At 37.9% G+C, this 25803-nt stretch overlaps 1 non-coding gene across 1 annotated transcript; it reads left to right on the top strand.

Moving 5' to 3' along the window:
* The first annotated feature begins 20638 nt into the window (after nt 1-20638).
* Nucleotides 20639-20710, top strand: TRNAS-GGA. Its single transcript has one exon. It is a non-coding gene; the product is annotated as a tRNA-Ser (tRNA).
* The last annotated feature ends 5093 nt before the right edge of the window (nt 20711-25803 follow it).

Genomic DNA, 25803 nt, shown 5'->3' with positions numbered 1-25803 from the left:
TCTCCCTGGCGCAATGCAGTGCAACTCTTACATGTTACCTGTCACCAAAACAGCTGTTTCCAAAGATGCAATTTTGTTTTATTTTATGAATTAGCATCTTTCCATACTTTAATGAAAAACTCACAATATTCATAAAAATTCTAGAAGAAAATGTAGGAGGTAAGATTCTTAACCTTGGTCTTGGCAATGATTTTTTGGATTTGACATCAAAAATAAAGGCACAAAAGCAAAATTAAAGAAGTGGGATTACATCAAGCTGAAAGGCTCTGTAAGCAAAGAAACTTCTCAGCAAAATAAAAAGGCAATTTCAGAATGAGAGAAAAATTTGAAATAATATATCTGATAAGGAATTAATAACCCAAATGTATAAAAGCTATATACAACTAAATAGCAACAAATAAAAAAGGTCTGATTTAAAAATGGACAAAGTAACCAAAAAGACATTTTTCCAAAGAAGGCATACAACTGGCCAATAAGTACATGAAAATTGACCAACATCACTAAAGATCAACATCACTAAAAATGCAAATCAAAGCCACAGTGAGATACTACCTTACACCTGCTATTTAAAAAGAGATAAGCAAGTGTTGGCCATGATTGGAAAAAAGGGAATCCTTGGGCACTGTTTGTAGGTATGCAGATTAATCCAACTACCATGGAGCTAACTGTGGCTCAGATCATGAACTCCTTATTACCAAATTCAGACTCAAATTGAAGAAAGTAGGGAAAACCAATAGACCATTTAGGTATGACCTAAATCAAATCCCTTATGATTATACAGTGGAAGTGAGAAATAGATTTAAGGGCCTAGATCTGATAGATAGAGTGCCTGATGAACTATGGAATGAGGTTCGTGACATTGTACAGGAGACAGGGATCAAGACCATCCCCATGGAAAAGAAATGCAAAAAAGCAAAATGGCTGTCTGGAAAAGCCTTATGAATAGCTGTAAAAAGAAGAGAAGCCAAAAGCAAAGGAGAAAAGGAAAGATATAAGCACCTGAATGCAGAGTTCCAAAGAATAACAAGGAGAGATAAGAAAGCCTTCTTCAGCGATCAATGCAAAGAAATAGAGGAAAACAACAGAATGGGGAAGACTAGAGATCTCTTCAAGAAAATTAGAGATACCAAGGGAATATTTCATGCAAAGATGGGCTCAATAGAGGACAGAAATGGTATGGACCTAACAGAAGCAGAAGATATTAAGAAGAGGTGGCGAGAATACACAGAAGAACTGTACAAAAAAGATCTTCATGACCCAGATAATCATGATGGTGTCATCACTCATCTAGAGCCAGACATCCTGGAATGTGAAGTCAAGTGGGCCTTAGAAAGCATCACTATGAACAAAGCTAGTGGAGGTGATGGAATTTCAGTTGAGCTCTTTCAAATCCTGAAAGATGATGCTGTGAAAGTGCTGCACTCAATATGCCAGCAAATTTGGAAAACTCAGCAGTGGCCACAGGACTGGAAAAGGTCAGTTTTCATTCCAATCCCAAAGAAAAAAAATGCTCAAACTACCACACAATCACATTCATCTCACATGCTAGTAAAGTAATGCTCAAAATTCTCCAAGCCAGGTTTCAGCAATATGTGAACCGTGAACTTCCTGATGTTCAAGCTGGTTTTAGAAAAGGCGGAGGAACCAGAGATCAAATTGCCAACATCTGCTGGATCATGGAAAAAGCAAGAGAGTTCCAGAAAAACATCTCTTTCTGCTTTATTGACTATGCCAAGGCCTTTGACTGTGTAGATCACAATAAACTGTGGAAAATTCTGAGAGAGATGAGAATAACAGACCACCTGACCTGCCTCTTGAGAAATCTGTATGCAGGTCAGGAAGCAACAGTTAGAACTGGACATGGAACAACAGACTGGTTCCAAATAGGAAAAGGAGTACGTCAAGGAAGTATATTGTCACCCTGCTTATTTAACTTATATGCAGAGTACATCATGAGAAACGCTGGACTGGAAGAAACACAAGCTGGAATCAAGATTGCCAGGAGAAATATCAATAACCTCAGATATGCAGATGACACTACCCTTATGGCAGAAAGTGAAGAGGAATGAAAAAGCTTCTTGATCAAAGTGAAAGAGGAGAGTGAAAAAGTTGGCTTAAAACTCAACATTCAGAAAACGAAGATCATGGCATCCGGTCCTATCACTTCATGGGAAATAGATGGGGAAACAGTGGAAATAGTGTCAGACTTTATTTTGGGGGGCTCCAAAATCACTGCAGATGGTGACTGCAGCCATGAAATTAAAAGACGCTTACTCCTCGGAAGGAAAGTTATGACCAACCTAGATAGCATATTCAAAAGCAGAGACATTACTTTGCCAACTAAGGTCTGTCTAGTCAAGGCTATGGTTTTTCCAGTGGTCATGTATGGATGTGAGAGTTGGACTGTGAAGAAGGCTGAGTGCTTAAGAATTGATGCTTTTGAACTGTGGTGTTGGAGAAGACTCTTGAGAGTCCCTTGGACTGCAAGGAGATCCAACCAGTCCATTCTGAAGGAGATCAGCCCTGGGATTTCTTTGGAAGGAATGATGCTAAAGTTGAAACTCCAGTACTTTGGCCACCTCATGTGAAGAGTTGACTCATCGGAAAAGACTCTGATGCTGGGAGGAATTGGGGGCAGGAGGAGAAGGGGATGACAGAGGATGAGATGGCTGGATGGCATCACTGACTCGATGAACATGAATCTGAGTGAACTCCAGGAGATGGTGATGGACAGGGAGGCCTGGCCTGCTGCAATTCGTGGGGTCGCAAAGAGTCGGAGACGACTGAGCGACTGAAGTGAACCATGGAAAATAGTATGAAGATTCCTCAAAAAATCAAAAATAAAATTACCATATGACCTAGCAATTCTACTTCTGGATATGTATCCAAAGGAAATTAAAACATATCAAAAGATATCTCTATTCACATGCTTAGTGCAGCAATATTTGCAATATAGCCAAGACATGGAAGCAACTTAAGGGTCTGTCAACAGATGAGAGGGTAAATATATGAAATACATACACATATACATATTTAATATAAAATACATAGATTTTATATATACATAAGGGAATATTATTTAACCACCAAAAAAAAGGAAATATTGCCATTCAAGACAACATGGATGGACCCTGAAGGCATTATGTTAAATGAAATAAGCCAAACAGAAAAGTACAAATACTCCATTGTGTCACTGATATGTGAACTCTAAAAAAGAAAAAAAAAAAAGGCAAACTCAGAAGCAGAAAATCAAAAAGTAGGCTCCCATGGACGGGGTAGCAGCAGAAGTAGGAAGAGGCTGGTAAAAAGTACACACTTTCCCTGTTGATTCAGATAGTGAAGAATATGCTTGCAATGCAGGAGACCCGGGTTCAATCCCTGGGTAGGGAAGATCCCCTGGAGAAGGGAATGGCTACCCCTCCAATATCCTTACCTGGAGAATGCCATGGACAGAGGAGCCTGGTGGGCTATAGTCCACAGGGTCACAAAGAGTCGGACAACACTGAGCAACTAACACTTTCACCTTCACTTCCAGTTATAAGATGAACAAAGTCTGAGAATCTAAGGTATAAAATGTGACTATAATTGATAACAATGTATTGTATAATTGAAATTTGCTAAAAGAACAGAATTTAAAAGTTCTCACCAGAAATAAAAAACAATAAATATGTGAAAATATGTGATGGATGTATTAACTGACTAGAAGAGGGGAATCCTTAAACAATTTTTTTTTAAGTGTGTGTATACACACACAAACACATACACAGAAACACAACATATAGAGTACCAGGCCAAGGTCTGAAGTTTAGGGTGAGAGTGACGGTTAAAATGCAAAGAAACAAAGAGGGAAAAATAATTTTTCTGTCTACCCAAAAAACAGAGTCTAGTAACTAAAAACAGTACACAATACTACAAATTAGAAAAGAGAAATACATTGCTATTGGGTCAAAAGAATGGAGGTTTTGTTTCAAGAGCAGTTAGGACAAATGACATTATGAAGAAAAGATAACATTTGAACTGGATCTAGAAGAATGTTCAGAATTTCCTTGTGTAGAGATGGGATGTGTGTGTTGGGAGTTATGACAAAAGGGAGAAAAATAGTTTTGTATGGAAGAAAAACGTCTCATGAGCATGAATATAGACTAGGATATTGACTATGACAAAGCCTTGACTGTGTGGATTACAACAAACTGTGAAAAATTCTTCAAGAGATGGGAATACCAGACCACCTTACCTGCCCCCTGAGAAATCTGTATGCAGGTCAAGAAGCAACAGTTAGAACTGAACATGGAACAAAAGACTGCTTCCAAATTGGGAAAGGAGTACGTCAAGGCTGTGTATTGTCACCCTGTTTATTTAACTTATACACGGGGTACCTCATGAGAAATGCTGGACTAGATGAAGCACAAGCTGGAATCAAGATTGCAGGAAGAAATACCAATAACCTCAGATATGCAGATGATACCATCCTTATGGCAGAAAGTGAAGAGGAACTAGAGTCTCTTGATGAAGGTATCAGAGCAAAGTGAAAAAGCTGGCTTAAAACTCAACATTCAGAAAACAAAGATCATGGCATCTGGTCCCACCATCTCATGGCAAATAGATGGAGAAACAATGGAAACAGTGACAGACTTTTTTTTCTTGGGCTCCAAAATCACTGCAGATGCTGACTACAGCCATGAAATTAAAAGACACTTGCTCCTTGGAATAAAAGCTATGACAAACCTAGACAGCATATTGAAAAACAGACACATTACTTTGCCAACAAAGGTCCATCTAGTCAGAGCTATGGTTTTTCCAATAGTCATGTATGGGTGTGGGACCTGGACCATAGAGAAAGCTGAGTGCCAAAGAATCGATGCTTTGAAGTGTGGTGTTGGAGAAGGCTCCGAGAGTCTCTTGGACTGCAAGGAGATCAAACCAGTCAATCCTAAAGGAAACCAGTCCTGAATATTCATTGGATGGACTGATGCTGAAGCTGAAGCTCCAATACTTTGGCCAGCTGATGCGAAGAACTGACTCATTGGAAAAGACCTTGACGCAGGGAAACATTGAATGCAGGAGGAGAAGGGGACAACAGAGGATGAAATGGTTGGATGGCACCATTGACTTGATGTACAAGCTCTGGGAATTGGTGATGGACAGGGAAGCCTGGTGTGCTGCAGTCCATGAGGTCACAAAGAATTGGACCTGAGTGAGCGATTGAACTGAACTAAACTAAGCACCTGGTTTATGTATGTTGCAGATAGTGGAGGACTGCAAACGCCCACCTACTCAGCTAGAACTCTCCAATAAGCAAAAGTGAGTCATGTGAACAGGGCTAGTGATACAATCAGAGTAGTGCTTAGAGGCTTACACTGTTAGCCATGGGGTGAGAAACCAAATAATGGGGAATACTTGGCTTGTAATAATGTCTGTATAGGGGGAGAGGTTCACTGAGGGTGAAGATCATGCTCCAAAAAAAGGAATAGTTGTGAGATGCAGGAAACAAAGAATAAAATTAAAAACATTGTGGTGCATCAGATCTCTATTGTTTTAAAATCATTACCTGTTCCTGTCTGAAATGAGATATATTTCATTTGGGGAAAAAGTAAGGTGTTATAATTATTCAGTGAAGCAGCATCTTTTTGAAATATTACTGCTGAAAAAATATTTAAAGCAGCCATGTAGGACTGCTGCTGCTGCTGCTAAGTCACGTCAGTCGTGTCCGACTCTGTGCAACCCCATAGATGGTAGCCCACCAGGCTCCCCCGTCCCTGGGATTCTCCAGGCAAGAACACTGGAGTGGGTTGCTATTTCCTTCTCCAATGCATGAAAGCGAAAAGTGCAAGTGGAGTCGCTCAGTTGTGTCTGACTCTTAGCGACCCCATGGACTGCAGCTTTCTAGGCTCCTGCGTCCATGGGATTTTCCAGGCAAGAGTACTGGAGTGGGGCGCCATTGCCTTCTCTGCCATGTAAGACTAAGATTCTGTGAATCCCCACTGTCTTGTCTGCATCGTTTTAGTTCTGAAGAACCTGCATTTGGAGGATCACTTCATGATACAGAGGTAATAAGAGGATGCACCTCTGCTCTGAGAATGGCTTCAGGTTATCCACGGGTGACTGAGACCAACAGCACACCTCTTGGCTAAGAATAACATTATGGCATATTCAAAAGTTGAAAGATTCACAATATCTTCTCCCCAAAACGCAATTAAGCCACCATCCAAAAACGTGTTCACTGTCATGCACCATCTCCTATGTTTTCCTGTCTGATATCAACCTTGTATTGCACAAGAACTGGCCAGAGGCCAGCCTCCCAGCTTACCATCATCACTTGTTCTCCCATTTCATCTTTATCCTTGTAATTTCCCAAATGTCTCATGCTGTTTTAATTATGCATGCTTCCATAGTTTTGCACATGCCACACACCTTTCTCTTTGCCTAGAGTACTGAAACCCCCAACTCAATCTGTCTGAACAATTATTACTCTTCCTCAGGAACTTAGGGTAAAAACCATTTATTCTAGGACATCTTCTCTGACTCAATCAAGATCTCCAAAGAAATATTTAACATGTTATCCACTACCTTAACTATTAAAACTGTACTGTGTGCATACTTCCAGTGTTATCTTTAGTGAACATTGAATTGTCCTCATCAATTCATAGATGCTCCTCAGAAGTATATACTGTTCCATAGTCTGCATTTTATGCAATAACCTATCTCTGGTCAAAGTTCATTGCCCTATCCTTGTTTATCCTTATCTTTTTTACCTGCTTATAACTCAGAATGTTTTATAGTGTACAAAATTTTGTAGTTTACATTAAATCATTTTTGGTGCAAGATATATATATATATATATATATATGAATAAATGTGTGAGTAAACAAAGAAATCATCTTTTCTACTGTTCTGTGCAATCCTTTCAGCAACCACTGTCTTTTGGTGACCTTAGATGTCCCAGAGATATGGCATATAGCAAGTGTTCGATCAATTAGATTAAAAAATCAAACTGTAACTTTTGTTTCAGAGCTACTTTTGAACACTATGAAATAAATAAATTAGCATTTACATCTTACTCTATGTATTGCAAAAGCAAGCACAGCTTTTACATCTTAAATGATCCAATTGTTGAAAGAAAATGTACATGCTTTTAAATGCAAATAAAATATTCTGATTCTGTAGATAATAAAAATTTTCAAGTGTCATCAAATATACCAACTTTAGATATTCTGTGTAATAATTACAGATCCTCATGTAGAAAAAAGGGTAAAAGTATAAGTGGGATTTTATGCTAATGTAAACCAATCACCTTCTGCTATAAATCACTTACTTGTGTTCTGTTGATCTCATGACTCCATTTTTTTTGCCATGAAAAGGAGAAAAAAAACTTTAATTTTTTTTTTTTGAACTGACTGAGTGATACAAATCTGTGTATTCCACAAAAAAACTTTAATTTTTAAAAAAGATACATATGTATTTGAAATAAACAAAACACTGAAGTCAGATAAATGGTGCTATTTGGATTTTTATTTCGTTTTTAATTGTTTGGCTTAACTAGGTTATATTGATTTTTTAAAATAACTAAATACTTGTGCAAATGTATCTGATGAACTGAAGTGTGTATACCGATACAAATCTGTATTGGAATTTAAGATAGGTGGTAGATTGGATATTCATTATGATGTTATAATTACATCATGCATAGTTTTAAATAATTATTTTTCAAGGACCCATATTTTGTTAATTAACTCAACAAATAGTTATTGAGAACCTGTTTTGTGTCAGGCCTCTGTCATAGGCTATGAGGATAGAGCAGTGAACAAAACAAAAGAAATCCCTACCATCATTAAACTCATATTCTGCTGCTGCTGCTATGTCACATCAGTCGTGTCCAACTCTGTGTGACCCCATAGACAGCAGCCCACCAGGCTCTCCCGTCCCTGGGATTCTCCAGGCAAGAACCCTGGAGTGGGTTTCCATTTCCTTCTCCAATGCATGAAAATGAAAAGTAAAAGTGAAGTCACTCAGTAGTGCCCGACCCTCAGTGACCCCACGGACTGTGGCCTTCCAGGCTTCTCCGTCCATGGGATTTTCCAGGCAAGAGTATTTTAGTGAAGTAGATAATCTGTAAATAAAGGTATAGTGCGTTATCAGTAACAATGATATGATGAAAAACAAAGCACTGTAAGGAAACTGTTGTGCTGCTTTAAGACAATGGGCACAAATATTTTAAAAAATTCTCTGAAGACTTAACAAGAGAGCAGAGCAGAGGAACATCTAAGGAAGAGCTTTCCTGACAAAGGCAACAGCACATGCAAGGGTTTTTATACTATTTTACTATAGGACCTTACATACTATATCAATTCACTTAAATGATAAAAATTGTCAAAACAGCTGGGGCCCAGAGCATCTTTAATTCTAGTCAGAATCTTAATGTTTTGGTTATGGAAGAAACCATTGCGTTTTTACTAGTTTTTTGTTTGTTTTATCTCTTCTTTTGCTGTGTTTTTGTTTTATTGTTGTTATGAAAGTGAGATAACTATTAAGACCAATAGTATTGTATTACTAACAAGAGCTTTGAAAATAACAGATGCTTCCTTTTTGGCATCTTGCTCACTTATGGTTAGTTGCCATCATCTTGAACAGTATAACAACCTGAAGTAAAAGTGAAGGTAGAATGAAATGATATAAAAGAATTGAATTTAATATGAAGAGAGAATTGGTATTGGCTCAGAATGCTGGTTATTTGAAAGCCCTAAATGAGCAAGTGTTTTCTTAAAGGAAAGGTGAAACCAGTTAACAGAAGTCAAGCCTTTAGCTGCATATCAGGATAAGCCTCCTGCCTGCCTCCAGACTCCAGTAAGCCTCATCTTTTGTATTGATTTTAAAGGAGTCAATGCTGAATAGGGTTTCATTAATGATGATGATGATTATTGCACAGTTAAAATAATAGAGAAACTGAATGTTGGTTCTTTGGTGGAAAAATATGCAGCGTTGAAACAAAAAAAAATCATCATGGCATTAGGATAAGCTGGATATAAAATCATTTCAGAGATTGATGACATGTCATGGTAGCCTTGAAATATCTGCCTTATTCCTTTAAATTTGTATTTTGATCATCCATGTAAGCAAGTGACATATTAAGGTCTATTAGCCCCAGTTATTTTGTCCTCCAAGTAACTTTGGATAGTGCAGAAACAACTTTAAAATTGAATGGATTTCTTTATGCATTATGAGATATGATATTTGACCTTTTATGTTTTTTATAAGAAATGCTTAGTTATTCTCAAAGTGGCTTGATATGCTATTATATTGGCCATAAAATATTTATTTGTGTAATGTCCCTTTTGCCCTTTCTTTCACCATTAGCATATATTTTATACTTTCAGTTCAACTTCTAAGATCATTTCCATGGAAAGACACTCCTAGATGATTTGTGAAATTGAAATACTATACAAACTCATTGATAAGAAAAACATTTAAAAGCTTGAAACATCTTTTTACTCATCTTACCTAGGTTTGAGATATAGACATAAATGACAGAGGAGATAGAAAAGGAAAGGTATTAGAAGCAGAGAGAAAAACTTGCTGAAGACTTATTGATTCCAGATGAGAGTGAGAAGAGAGGCGTGGTTCTGGCTGGCACAGTTCAGCTGCAGGGCAGTAAAAATCCAGGGGCTCAAATGGGCAAGGAACAGCACAGGCAGTTGTTGACCTTCTTTCTCTGTCTCACAACTTAATAATAGCCATGGTGCCACCTCTCCTTGAAAAGCAATTTTAAATGTTTATAAGAAAATGAGCAACTATTCCTACCTCCACAGTAGTTAACACAAACAGCTACTTCTGGAAGCAGGAGTAGACCTTGAAAGCTATGGAACTTGAAAGCTAGCTAGCTACCATATGCTATAAGAGGCAAGAAAATCATTTTCCTAACTAGAACAAGGAACAAATGTTGAAGTCTTAAATTAAGGCAAATGGGAAGATAAAATAAGACTGAAAAATCCTGTGTATATACAGATAAAAGCTTTGGAACAAGGATTAGAAACTCAAGGTTCACCTGGGAACAGTAACATCACATTATCATGAGATTCATTGGCCAGGTAAACTGAAGAGCACATACTTCACTGAAAGCTTCACATAATGGTTCAGTTCAGAGACAGAGAAGAAGTAAAATAGTCACTGTCTGCAGATGACATGCTACTATATATAGGAAACCATAAATTCTATGCCAAAATATTTTTAGAATAAATGAATTTAGTAAAGTTGCAGGATACAAGAATAATATACAGAAATATGTTGCTTTTCTGTGTATTAATAATGAACTACCAGAAAGAGAAATTAAGAAAACATTTCTTTTATAATCACATCAAAAAGTAAAGTACCTGGGAAAAAAACTTAATTAAGGAGGTGAAAGCCCAATACTTGGAAAACTATAAAACATTAATGAAGGAATTTGAAAATCATACAAAGATATGGAAAGATATCTTGTTTCTTGATTTGAGAGAATTAGCATTGCTAAAATGTCCATACTACACAAAGCAATCTACAGATATAATGCAATCCCTAAGACATTTTTTCACAGAACCAGAACAAATAATCCTAATATTTGTATGGAACCACAAAGACCTTGAACCACCAAAGTTATCCTGAGAAAAAAGAACAAATCAGGAGGTATCATGCTTCTTGATTTCAAACTATACTACAAAACTAAAGTAATCAAAATGGCATGGTATTGCCACAAAGACAGATACATAGATCAGTGGAACAGAATAGGAAGCCTAGAAATAAACCCATGCACTTATGGTCAATTACTCTATGACAAAGGAGGCAAGAATATATAATGGAGAAAAAACAATAAATTATTCTTCAATAAATTATCCTAAGATATTGGACAGCCTCGTGCAAAAGAATGAGATAAGAAAATTTCTTCACACCATATACAAAAATAAACTCAAAATAGGTTAAAGACTTAAATTTAAGATCAGAAATCATAAAACTACTAGAAGATAGCATAACACTTTTTGACATAAATTGTAGCAATATATTTTTGGATCTGTCTCCTAAGGCAAAAGAAATAAAAGCAAAAATATACAAATGGGACATAATTACACTTAAAAGCTCTTGCATGGCAAATCATTGGCAAAATAAAAAGACAAACTACTGAATGGGGAAAAAAAAATTTGCAATGATGAGTGTGTAAATGGGCTTCTATGGTGGCTTAGCTGGGAAAGAATCTGCCTGCAATCCAGGAGACCTGGGTTTGATCCCTTGGTCAGGAAAATCCCCTGGAGAAAGGAATGGCTAAGAATGGCTACCCACTCCAGTATTCTTGCCTGGAGAATTCCATGGACAGAGGAGCCTGGTGAGTTACAGTCCATGGGGTCGCAAAGAAGAGGGCACTTTCCTGGTGGTTCAGTGGTAAAAACCTGCCTGCCAAGCAGAAGATGTGGGTCCAATCCCTGGATTGGGAAGATTCCCTGGAGAAGGAAATGCCAACCCACTCTAGTATTCTTGCTTTGGAAATCCAGTGTGCTGGGAGCCACCATGGGAGACCCCAACCATGACAAGGTCATGTGCAAGAGAACTGTTAAGCAAGGCTTCAGGACTCAAGGGGCTCCCTAGGCTTTCTCAAGCATCTACCCCAAAACCAGAATCTGTCTATTTTACTATTTCATGACTTTCACCAACTCCTCTGACATTAACAGGGGGCTAACCCTGACCACCTTTCTCTGGGGAAAATCAACTTAGGGCTATAGCTAATAAGTCTCTTGGACATGAGAGGAATATTTCCAATCAAAACCCCTCTGTTAGCATTATAGCTTGCTTGGCAGGTATATCCAGACTCTTGCAGCTATGCATATGATTATTTACAGCCTCCCAACTGTGAGAGGCACAGAAAGCCTAAAACATAGAGCCTTTTAAAGAGTTAAAAGTTATTAGAGTAGTGCTGGTATAGGATTTCATTATTGGGCCAATGCTTGTTGCTAAGTTCCCATATCTCTTATCCACTGTGCACCTAGGAGTGCATTAGTTAACATAGAAAGTAAGAAAAACAAGTGTAGCCTTAAAATTAACTACATCAGACTTTTGAGCTAATTGGTTCTTTCTTGTAACTCACTGCACCTTTGCTCTGTGAGAAATGTAATTTGTTTAATACTTTCTGAGGCTGACATAGATTAGAAATATAAGAAAAAACATTTCAAGGGAAAATAAGTTTTCTGGTTGAGGACCCTTTATCAAAAGAGGGTCATAAAATGTCCACAGGCCTCCAAGGCCAGAAGATAATGTACACCATATTGTTTATGGGAAAGTTTTGCAGAAAAATCCTGGTTTCGATAAAGACAAAACAGATGTAATGTTTGGGCTGACTCTGTATGACTTTGCATCTTTCATTTCCCTCTATGTATAAGACAAGGTATAAAAGTACCTTTAAAAATAAACCTATTGGGCCTTGCTCGAAGAAGCTTGGTCACCCCGTGTTTTTCTTTTTTTCTCTCTTTCTTTTTCAGTCTGATCCCTTGGAACACAGAGGCGCTCTGCGTTCACCTTTCTGCTTGGGCTTCTAAGACTTTATTAGCTTTCTTTATAAACCAAGGAATATCAGCCTCTTTTTCTCCTCTATTTTCTTATCTACAATATTCTTTCCTTATCTCTCTCTAAATCAGTCGCCGATGCCGTTTTTCCTTCAGGTTCCCCTGGATCCTGCAGGGCCTGGACCCCGGCACCAGTGGACAGAGGAGCCTGGCAGGCTGCAGTCCATGGGGTAGCGAGAGTTGGATATGACTTAGTGACAAAACAACAACAACATATATAGATATAAAATATGCAATGAATATTATTCAGTCATTAAAAATGAAATTCTGCTATTTGCAGCAATGTGGATGGAAGTGTTATGCTTAGTAAAATAAGTCTGACAGAGAAAGACAAATATACTATCTTATCACATATATGGAATCTAAAAAAATAAACAAATGTATGTAACAAAACCAAAACAACTCACAGATATAGAGAACAAACCAACTGCTATCTGTGGGGAGAGGGAAGTGGAAAGGATGAGATAAGAGTATGAGATTAAGAGACACAGACTACTATATATAAAATAAATAAGCAACAAGAATATTTTGTACACCATAGGGAAATATAGCCATTAGTTTGTAATACTTTTAAATGCAATATAATCTATAAAAACATTGAATCACTGTGCTATACATTTGACTGTAAATCAACTACACTTCAATTTTAAAATGTATATTTTTAATGTGTGGTATTTGCATGTTTTTATTGAAATATAGTGGCTATACAAAACTGCGTAAGTTACAGGCGTATGACATAGTGATTCACAATTGTAAAAGTTATACTCCATTTACAGTTATAAAATATTGACTATATTCCCAATATACAATGTATCCTTGTAGCTTAATTTACTTAATGGATACATTTTTTATGATTTTGGACATATGGATACATCCCCACACCACAATCAGGGTAATAAACATATCCACCATCTCCAAAATATTTATGTCCCCTTCCTGCTGCTGCTACTTCTTTTTTGCTAAGAACACTACATAAGATCTACCTTATTAAGTTTTTAAGTGCATAGCATCATACAATTAACCACAGGCACAATGTTGTGCAACTGATACCTTGAATTTATTTACTTCATATAACTGTAGCTTTATACTCAATGAACAACTCCCCATTTCTTTCTTTGCCTCATCCAATGGTAACCACCATTCTATTCTCTGCTTCTATGAATGTGACTATTTTAGATACCTCATATAAATGGAATCATACAGTATTTGTCCCTTTGTGACTGACATTTCCCTTAGCATAATTTCTGCCATATCTATCGATGCTGTTCCAAATGATAGGATTTTCTTCCTTTTAGGTATAAACAACATTCCATTGTATGTATATACATGTTTTCTTAATCTATTCACCTATCAATAGACCTTTGTTTCCATATTCCTTAGATATTGTGAAAAATGACACAATGGATATGAAATAGCAAGTGTTGGCAAGAATGTGGAGAAATTTGAACCCTTCTCACTGCTGAGGGAATGTAAAATGGAGCAGCCACTATGAAAAAATACTATAGAGGTTCCTCAAAAAATTAATCAGAGAAGGCAATGGCAACCCACTCCAGTACTCTCACGTGGAAAATACCATGGACGCAGGAGTGCTCAGCTCTAGCAATTCAACTCTTGCATATATGTCCAAAAGAATTGAAATCATATCTTGAAGGAATATCTACACAAACATGTACAAGAGCTCCAAACTTTTTAACTATTGACATTTAATTCAAATCAGCTTAATGCATTAGGTATCCAATATAAAGAAATATATATATAAAGAAATATAGAGAAAATAAAGAAAGCTGAGCACCAAAGAATTGATGCTTTTGAACTGTGGTGTTGGAGAAGACTCCTGAGAGTACCTTGGACTGCAAGGAGATCCAACTAGTCAATCCTAAAGGAAATCAGTCCTGAATATTCATAGGAAGGACTGATGCTGAGGCTGAAACTCCAATGCTTTGGCTACCTAATGCAAAGAACTGACTCATTGGAAATGACCTTGATGCTGGGAAAGATTGAAAGCAGGAGGAGAAGGGGATGACAGAGGGTGAGATGGTTGGATGGCATTACTGAGTCGATGGAGATGAGTTTGAGCAAGCTCCAGGAGTTGGTGATGGACAGGGAAGCCTGGCGTGCTGCAGTCCATGGGGTCGCAAAGAGTTAGACACGACTGAGCAAACGAACTGAACTGAACTGATCCAATATAAAATGCATTTGATGGTTACATATGATAATGTTTTTGACTTCTGAATCAGAGCCATATGAAATCAACCTAATTGCAATGCTCTATTTTAATGCAAATTGACTATGGACCTAAGCTGTGCAAGATACACATAAAGTTAAAAAAAAGGGCTTGAAAAATGTTTCAGTATTTGGACTAACTGGAAACTAAAATTGTTTCTGTTACACCTGGATATATCAGATTAATTCAATTTAGGATGTTTGTTTTGAAGAGCAGTAGTTTTTAGATATGGGCAGATTTTGCATTCTGGCTTTTTTTGTGTGTATATATATATGTATATATATGAGTGAGTGAGTGAGTGAAAGTCTCTCAGTGGTGTCCGACTCTTTGCAACCCGATGAACTATACAGTCCATGGAATTCTCCAGGCCAGAATACTGGAGTGGGTAACCATTCCCTCTCCAGGGGATTTTCCCAACCCAGGGATAAAACCCAGGTGTCCCACATTGCAGGTGAATTCTTTACCAACTGAGCTATCAGGGAAGCCCATCTATACATATGAAATCCTACCAATGTGAATAAAACATTAATAATATAGAGTACTCATATAATTATGTATGCATGTATTAATCTATACATGTGTGTATACATGTTAGTAGTGTGTATATATATATATATATATATATATATATATATATATATATAAAATGAAACTAAATTGTGTGTATGTGTGTTTGAAGCACTGAATCTGAAGTTAGAATGCCTGGGATGGAGTCAAAGTGAATGCTTAACAGCTATGAAACTTTAGGCAAATTCCTTCATTCATCCAATTCTGAATGTACTTCTTGATGAACAGGACAATAGTACCTATTATTGCCTAGCAGGATTACTATAAGGACCAAATTATATGAGAGGCAAGAGTGTTTTGTCAAATTCCATAATATTTTAAATAGGCCTCAACATTTGGTCAATTCATTCTTGCATTTTTCAGACAATTTACTCTTGGAACAAACAAGAAAGTATGATTGGCAATGGCATAACTTATCAGTCATAGCTACAAACCACAGCGAGTATGTAATAAGTACTATAACTTAAACCTACCAAATTGTCAGTGTGAATATTAGCTGGCTGTTCTTGCCAACAATACCTATTTGCTTGCTGAAATTAATAAACTAACAGGAGAATTCACTGATGGGACTTAGAATACCTTTGTCTAATGTGATTCAGAAATAACACCCTACAAATCAGCCTTCCTTTATGTAGGATTATTAAACATAAAATACAGTCTGCAGTGACACAATATTACACAATTATCCTAGTTGAGTAACCTCTTTCCAAAAGAAGAAACTCAGAATGAGGTTTATATAATACTCATTATTCAAGGTCATCAACATGGTCAGCCAGCTCCAGAGCAGTCAGAGCAAAAGAGAAGAAGCTCTGCTAGCTGTAGGCATCATGGGTATTTGACCCTCCATCCCTCACAATTCACTGGGTGTGACACCATTATACTTAGAACTTTATCCCAGGTTGTATAAATAGTCTTCATTGATTTGAGAACAGACCTCAACACAAATTTGCAAATTTCATCCTTTCACATTAGCAAGGATTAAAATGGAATTACTAGTTGGGGAAAGGTCATGAAAACTGTATTTTTAATCCCAGTTAAACTGCTTTTAAACTATTCTGTGACTTTAGACAACTTAACTGCCATTTCCTCACTTTAGTGTCCTTTTCTATAACATTAGGTGGTTGGGCTAGTTAATCTCTAAAGTCCCATAAAGTTCCAATATTCTATTTCTATGAGCTCACCAGGTATTTCACTTTGGAATTGGAGAACAAAAAGCTGATAGCAAGCGTGCACCAGAGCCAAGAATATAGTAATGAATAAATATTTATCATTACTATTCTACTTTGTCTCATTGTTTTCTTTCTCTAGGACATTCTGAAATGACTGCTTAAACTGTTTCTATAATTATTCTCTGAGGTAAGATGTTGTTAAGGTTAAAATTCAGCTTAGTCACTGTTTTTTTGGATCAGAAAGTGGGAAAACAGCATATATAGTTTATTTGTTTCATTTAGCCATGGGTATATTTTGCATACAAATTTCAGGGAGAAAAACAATATTCAAAACTTTCAACGTATGTGTGAAAGTGTATCTCTGCAGAACTATTTAAAAAATTTTGAGATGGCAAAGTGAAAGTGAAGTCGCTCAGTCCTGTCCAACTCTTTGCAACCCGAGGACTGTAGCCCACCAAGCTCCTCCATCCATGGGATTCTCCAGGCAAGAATACTGGAGTGGGTTGCCATTTCCTTCTCCAAACAACCTTACAAAGCCTCAAGCCCATACCCTGGTCTTTGTGGAAATAACAATATTCAAGACTACAGAGTCAGGTTTACCACTTATGACACAATCAGCGGGAATGCTGTAATTTCTGATTCAATGTGGAACTTATTCACAAAGAATGTCCTGCAGGAGGATGTAATTTGAAAATAACAAGTGCCTTATTGATTTATGTATCTAGTTCCTTATGTGAGGGTATTGACAGCTTGTCAAAAACAGCACACTGCTACTCTAAAGAACTGAAGTGTGCATGGTTACCTTGGTCAGCACCTCTCTAAAATAATTAAGAATTTAGATTTAAAATTCTACCTAATGTATGGCTAAAATTGCTTATTATTTATTAAATATATTTTACGTTTTTAAAGTGGTCTGGTGGTGGGAAGAGTGTGACAAGTCCTGTTCCTGCCATATGCCTGGGAAGACAAAACAGTGCATATGTATATGTGCCCACACATGCACACACACACACACACATACAACACACACACACACATACAACACACACACACACACACATATAAGAAAACTACAAGGGATAAACTAACAATCTACACAGTAAGAAGTTTAAATAGAGAACTATCAGTGAAAGGTAATTTTTATTAGGGAAGTCTCATTTGAAATAAGCGGAACTTGAACTAAAACATGAAAAATGGCCAGGATTTAGATAGGCAGGAAAGAGAGTGGAAAGACAGTCTCAAGAAATAAAAGGAGACTATGCTTAGATTGCTTGGAGCCCAGACAGCAATTTGTTGGGAAGAAGAGGAACTGTCAAGACAATTGTTTTTACCCTTGATCACAGAGTGTAACAAATACACAGAAAAATAAAGTGGTGTCAAAGGACCTTTCATAATGGGTAAAGGGTTTCAGCCAATAAATGATATAGAGTTGGGAGTATGGGAGCAACCCACTAAAGATAAAATATAGCAATGCCATAAAGGATAGACTAACTGAAAACAAAAGAGCCAGAGGATAGGAGAACAGTTAAGAAGCTCATGTGGAAATTTCACTACAAAGTTAATGTGGTTCAGAATCAGACTAGGAAAAATTGACAACACATAGCATTTTCAGGAAAAAAACACTTTTGGCATTTAATTGTAGAGTTGCTACAAAGGGTAGAGAAGACTTTCAAAAGTTTATTCCAAGGGAAAAAAAAATGAGGAAAAAAATTGAATAGGAGTTGGGATAGTAGAGATGAAAGGGTTAACGGTGTGGAGTTTGAATCTTAATGTGGCAGACAAAAGTACAGAATATAGAAGAAAGTTTGAATATGATAAATACATCTGGGAGCTATCAACTTGACACCATACAGATCGATATATTCTACATGAAAATAAGTACGGTGTGGTTTGTAGTATTTTTTAAGGTTACAGATACCTGGAGAATGTAACTAACAATATAGAACTTTTTCCCAGGTAAAAGAAATATCTGCAATACTAAACATATACATAGTTTTGCACATAATTTCAGGAGACTCAGAACAAACTCCAAATACAGAAAGACAGTTGGGGATTTATAGCCAATGAGCAGAAAGGGGGGGCAATGGATACAAAATTACTAAGAATAATTCTATCAGAGATAGAAGGATCTTTGATAAAGTTGGGCCAAATGATCAGATACCAATGGCGGGGTGTTGTCAATACACTGGCTTAGTAGATTCTCTGCTAAAACTGGGCTTAGGAGGCTAAGGGTAGGTTATTGTTGTCATTCGGTCACTAAATCATATCTGACCCTTTGTGACCCCATGGACTGTATCACACAAGGCTCCTCTGTTTTCCACTGTCTCCCTGAGTTTGCTCAAATTCACATCCATGGGGTCACAAAGAGTTAGATAGACATGGCTGAGAGACTGAGCACAGCATGACACAAAGCTGGTGATGTTATCTAACCGTCTTATCCTCTGTCACTCTCTTCTCCTGTTGCTATCAATCTTTCTCAGCATCAGGGTCTTTTCCAAGGAGCCTCAAGATTAAAATGAGAGGGCTCCTGACTAAATTCTGGTCAAGGAAGGAGTCTGTCAATCTCTTTACTTTGCATACATCTCTTCATTCAAAAATATTTGTTGAATTTGAACTATACACAGGCACTGTACTAAGGATATTTAGATGAATGAAACAGATCTGTCCCTGCCCTTACAGAACTTGGATAATTGCTTTTATGTCTCAAATCAGAGATTTGCTCCTCTATGAAGATTTTCCTGACTCCACTTCACGTGGATCTAAACACTTCATCACAGATTTACCACTCCAGGCTATAACCTCCTGTTTAATTGTCTATGTATCCTATTAGACTGTAAGCTCTAGAGGATGTGGGCTATATTAACCTGGTTCACTCATGCCCAATCAGTTCAGTTCAGTTCACTCAGTCGTGTCTGACTCTTCGCCCAATAGCCAGGACTAAACCTGGCCAAGTAGTAATTTAGTAAATACTTAACAAAGTTTCAAGAATATAGGCAATAAAAACCAGGAACAGAAAAGTGATGCCATGCCAAATGCTAATCAAGAAAGATGTGGAGGTTATCTATCTCATTTCCCACATACAAAGATACAAAGACTATAGAAAAAATCAAATGGATGAGAAATTAAAGACACTATCAAAAGTAGGAGTGGCATGATCTATTCAGTTACTAAAGTCTGAGGTCCTCAGAGGACCAAACAGTGGAGACATTGGGATTTCAAATACAATTTATTAGAACACGGAATATGGACTTGATGCTGAAACAAATGACTCATGACTCTTGACCCTCGGAGGAGCTATAACTTTTAGCTAATATAAGCTTCCAGCTGCTGCTGCTAAGTCACTTCAGTCGTGACCGACTCTGTGAGACTCCAGAGACGGCAGCCCACCAGGATCCTCCATCCCTGGGATTCTCCAGGCAAGAACACTGGAGTGAGTTGCCATTTCCTTCTCCAATGCATGAAAGTGCAAAGTGCAAAGTGTAAGTGAAGTCGCTCAGTCGTGTCCGACTCTTAGCTTCCAGAGCTCAGTTTAATTCATGGTTTCATAAATTTCTTTCTCTGGACCTCATTTTCCTCATTAGCAAAATGAGGATCTGTGACAGGGAAAGAGTTGACAGCAAAATACGTGAATATATGGTGCGATACGTATGAGCAATAATTTAAAGAGCCAATGATTTCTTTGCCTACCTGAGTGTTTTGAGGCAGGAGAGGGTTATCAAAGGAGATTTTTTTTTTTTTTAATGGTGACATATGGGTTGTTGAGGATAATGGGGGTCTAATGAATAGAATGGAGCTTCCCTGGTGGCTCAGTGGTAAAGAACCTGCCTATAATGCAGGAACCGCAGGAGACTCACTCCCTGGGTCCGGAAGATCCCCTGGAGGAGGAAATGGCAACCCACTCCAGTATTCCTGCCTTGGAAATCCCCAGGACAGAAGAGCCTGGCAGGCTACAGTCCACGCGGTCACAAAGAGCTGAACACGACTGAGCATGAGCAATGACGATGGATTAATAGAATATCATATTTATTTTTTTTAGGCAATTTCCAGTGCAACTGTCATCTTTTGTTTTCTCCCTGAAAATCAAATTATAAAAGCACTTTGAATCCCGGGTGGCTCAGAGGTTAAAGCGTCTGCCTGGAATGCGGGAGACCCGGGTTCGATCCCTGGGTTGGGAAGATCCCCTGGAGAAGGAAATGGCAACCCACTCCAGTACTCTTGCCTGGAGAATCCCATGGAGGGAGGAGCCTGGTAGGCTACTAGTCCATGGGGTCACAAAGAGTCGGACACGACTGGGCGACTTCATTTTCACTTTCACTTTCACTTGAATCAGGTAACAATGATATTTCTTTAATGAAAATCACATAAACTCAAAGACCAGCTGCCTAGGGTGGAATTCTAGTTTTGTTACCTGTTAGCTATGTAACCCTAAGCAAATACCTAAATTCTCTGTACTTTTTAATTTCCTCATGAGATAAATGGGAATGATTATATATTATTCATGGGGTTTTTATAAATATCACATAGACCAATACTGGTGAAGGGCTAAAAGCATTGCCTGTCACATAACACAGGCTCCAAATATGCTTCGCTTATATTACCATGGGGGACAGTACCAAATTCAGTGGCATAACAAGTGTCGAGGACAATGCTAGATATTTTTACATAGATTATATCATTTTATCCCAGCTATAACATTCAAAACATTTCTCATATCCCTATATCTGTTTATCACAGTGATTCCAGCCAGCTGCTGTATGTATGGGGCTGTATTGGGTGTCACTTCAATTCTGAGTATTACTTGAATCTTGTAATTAGTAGTAAGGAAAACTACTGAATTAAAAAGCAAAAAAAAATTAAGAAAATTCTCATGTTTTCTTCTCTTTTTGTGTAGATGCAATATCATGACTGACTTTCCTATATATAACTAACATAGTTGCAATGACAGCTCTGCACATAATCATATTGTGTGGATAATCCAAGTGTATAACTTTATTTCCCATAGCTCTGAGAATCTAGGATGATATTTCAAGGTTAAATGCTTCTGCTGCTGCTGCTGCTGCTGCTGCTAAGTAGCTTCAGTCGTGTCCCACTTTGTGCAACCCCATAGATGGCAGCCCACCAGGCTCCCCCATCCCTGGGATTCTCCAGACAAGAACACTGGAGTGGGTTGCCATTTTCTTCTCCAATGCATGAAAATGAAAAGTGAAAGGGAAGTCACTCAGTCGTGTCCGACCCTCAGCGACCCCATGGACTGCAGCCTTCCAGGCTCCTCCATCCGTGGGATTTTTCAGGCAAGAGTACTGGAGTGGGGTGCCATTGCCTTCTCTGTAAATGCTTCTAATGCCTGCTAAATCTGTGTCCAGATGTCTTTCATATTCAGTCTATGTCCAAGTTCATAATCAACTTAGGTTTTGTGATTTTACCTGTATGTTTAGCACAAATAAAACAGATTTGCTTTTGTTAATCCATGTCTGAATAATAAAATAAATACCTAAAAATAATACCATCTTGTGTTGCATAAAAATAAAGTAAGGACAGGACTAAATCAGGACAGGATTTTTTCCTTTTTTAAAGAAATTTATTTATTTTAATTGGAGGCTAATTACTTTACAATATTGTATTGGTTTTTCCATACATCAACATGTATCCACCACAGGTATACACGTGTTCCCCATCCAGAACCCCCCTCCCTCCTCCCTTCCCGTACCATCCCTCTGGGTCGTCCCAGTGCACCAGCCCCAAGCATCCAGTATCATGCATTGAACCTGGGCTGGCGACTCGTTTCGTATATGATATTATACATGTTTCAATGCCATTCTCCCAAATCATCCCACTCTCTCCCTCCCACACAGAGTCCAAAAGACTGTTCTATACATCTGTGTCTCTTTTGCTGTCTCACATACAGGGTTATCATTACCGTCTTTCTAAATTCCATATATATGCATATATACTGTATTGGTGTTTTTCTTTCTGGCTTACTTCACTCTGTATAATAGGTTCCAGTTTCATCCACCTCGTTAGAACTGATTCAAATGTATTCCTTTTAATGGCTGAGTAATACTTCGTTGTGTATATGTACCACAGCTTTCTTATCCATTCATCTGCTGATGGACATCTAGATTGCTTCCATGTCCTGGCTATTATAAACAGTGCTGCAATGAACATTGGGGTACAGGTGTCTCTTTCAATTCTGATTTCCTTGGTGTGTATGCCCAACAGTGGGATTGCTGGGTAATAAGGCAGTTCTATTTCCAGTTTTTTAAGGAATCTCCACACTGTTCTCCATAGTGGCTGTACTAGTTGGCATTCCCACCAACAGTTGGATTAAATGTCTAAATGTAAGACCAGAAACTATAAAACTACTAGAAGAGAACATAGGCAAAACACTCTCAGACATACGTCACAGCAGGATCCTCTATGACCCACCTCCAAGAATATTGGAAATAAAAGCAAAAATAAACAAATGGGACCTAATTAAACTTAAAAGCTTCTGCACAACAAAGGAAACTATAAGCAAGGTAAAAAGACAACCTTCAGAATGGGAGAAAATAATAGCAAATGAAGCAACTGACAAACAACTAATCTCAAAAATATACAAGCAACTCCTACAGCTCAATTCCAGAAAAATAAACGACCCAATCAAAAAAATGGGCCAAAGAACTAAATAGATATTTCTCCAAAGAAGACATACGGATGGCTAACAAACACATGAAAAGATGCTCAACATCACTCATTATCAGAGAAATGCAAATCAAAACCACAATGAGGTACCATTTCACACCAGTCAGAATGGCTGTGATCCAAAAGACTACAAGCAATAAATGCTGGAGAGGGTGTGGAGAAAAGGATTTTTTCTTTTCAACTTTTCTCCTGTCTCTTTATTTTCTCCCAAATGATTAAACCCTAACCAAACATTTAGAAATCTGAGTACCAATATCCAGCACCTGTATGCTTGTGAGTAATGATTAAAGAAAATAAGGAAATGGCCACTATGAAAGCCATTTATAATCACTCCTGGTTTTCTGGATATAATTTACCTTTAATTATTGACACTTACAGTGTACATTTCAGTTTACAGCAAATACTCATGTGTATTATGTCCTTATAACAACCCTATAAATAGCTGTCAATTTTTTTTTTCCAGTTGACAAACCATGAAACTGAGAGACCCAAAAGTGAGTCAATAATAGAACTAGGGTCTCTGCATCCCCTGGCAAGTCTGACTACACTGATCTCTCCCTGCCCAGCCCATCCTACTAACTCAAACAGTGCTTTCTTTCCTCTATTCTACAGCAATTTTAAATGCCTTATCTCAGTTTTCAGTAAGGCTCTCTGTGGCCATGTTTTTACAGATCTATAATGAAGACTATAAGAGACCACTGAACTAATCCCACTGGTTTTTAAAATAATGGAATTAAGCTTCACTGGTCTATTTACTTCTCAACATTTTTTATTTCAGAAAAATTTCAATTTTGTTTCTTTACCCCACAAACCAAAAACCCTAGACAAATGGTCTTATTTCCATTAATGAGTTACATACAAGCTGTTCATTTCTGGTACATTTGGCAAGGGAGTATCCTGTTCACCTTGTTCTATATAGAGCTATAGAGGTCCAGGTGTCTGGCCAGGGATAGAAGAGAGATAAATTCCTAAATCACTCCAGGTCAGTGATTCTAATTTTGCTGCCCATCAGAATAACCTGGGGAGCTTTTGAAAAATACTGATGCCCAGGCCCTTCCTCCAGAGAATCATATTTAATTGGCCTGGCTTGCTGCCTGGGCCCAGGGATTTTTTAAAACTCCCTAAGTGATTCCAGTGTCAGCCAGGGTTGAGAAACACTAACTTAAGACATAACCTAGAGCAGTTCTCCTCAATATTGGCCACACATTAGAATGTCCAGGGGGACTTTTAAAAATACTGTTGCCAAGGCCCTGTCCAAGACCCAATTAAATCAGAAGCTCTGTTTTAAATCAGAAGGTCCAGGCATTGGTAGATGTTCAAGCTCCACAGGTGATAATGCTGTGTTATCAAGCTTGGAGATCGTTGTTCTAAAACCTTTGTCATTCAATATGTGGTCTATATATAAGAAAAAAGAAAAAAAAAAAAAACAGAAACAAGACAGAAACAAATAAACGCTAGCACCTGAAAGATTGTTATAATTGAAGAATTTCAAGATTCATGGACATACCAAATAGCATGCATACCAAAGTGTGAACAGCTCTGTTCTGAATTTCTTTTATAAGGACCTGAAGGCAGTGTTGGCTTTGCCCAGCTCTCCCCTTTCTTCTCATTTGACTCTCTTCTCCAGTTCCATGTGACAATGTACAATTGGCTAGGGTCACTGAGGTAAACTGCTTGCCATATATGCCTAATTGTCATATAGTACAAAAATGATTACTTATACCTTATTATCATCAAATGTGCTTAGTCGCTCAGTCATGTCTGACTTTTTGTGACCCCACCAGGAGCCTCTGTCCATAGGGACTCTCCAGGCAAGGATACTGGAGTTGGTTGCCATGCCCTCCTCCAAGGGATCTTCCCAACCCTAGGACTGAACCCAGGTCTCCCACATTGCAGGCAGATTCTTTACTGTCTGAGCTACCAGGAAAGCCCATCAAATAGTTTTCTACTAAACTAACTCCTGAGTTTGAAATTCAGGAATTTTCATAGTCTAAATCGATTTAATCTCTTTCTTGCCAGTCTTCCACCATCTATTCTCACTCTACCCTCTACCCAAATATAGACTGCTGTGTTCTCCCAAGCATGATCCACACCTTCTAGCTTCCTAACCTATGTATCCGTCTCTACCTAATATTCTTTCCTTCCATGTTCAAATATATCCTTTAAAATGCAGTTAATGCCAATGCTCCATGAAGCCTTCTCTGATTCTGCCCCATCTCCAGGTGGTAATAATCTCTCCTAGCACAGAATATTCATAGCATCCTACCTGGACCTCTCTTGAGGCCCATTTTATATCCCTCACAACAGTTTTCCAGACTTTTTTATATCATCTATTAGATGACAAGTTATGTTAGGAAAGGATCCATGCATAATTCACTTTTGTAAAATTCACACTCCCTTTCTCAGAGCCATATGTATAGTAGGTAATTTTTGTCTTTCTTTTTACAACTTTTTAGTGCTTAACCAGTTCAAGCCAGGCTTCTAGGCAAAGTGTCATCCGCCTTTCCTTTTGAACTTACTGATGAAAAGCATTCAGGTCTCTCTGCTCATCAACTCTGCCCTGCATAGGCTAGCATTTTACAAACTG

This window comes from Oryx dammah, unplaced genomic scaffold, assembly GCF_014754425.2.
Source record: "Oryx dammah isolate SB20612 unplaced genomic scaffold, SCBI_Odam_1.1 HiC_scaffold_2, whole genome shotgun sequence".
In the NCBI taxonomy this organism is placed as follows: domain Eukaryota; kingdom Metazoa; phylum Chordata; class Mammalia; order Artiodactyla; family Bovidae; genus Oryx; species Oryx dammah.
Note: the sequence above shows the minus strand (reverse complement) of the source record. Positions and strands in the feature narration are given on the sequence as shown.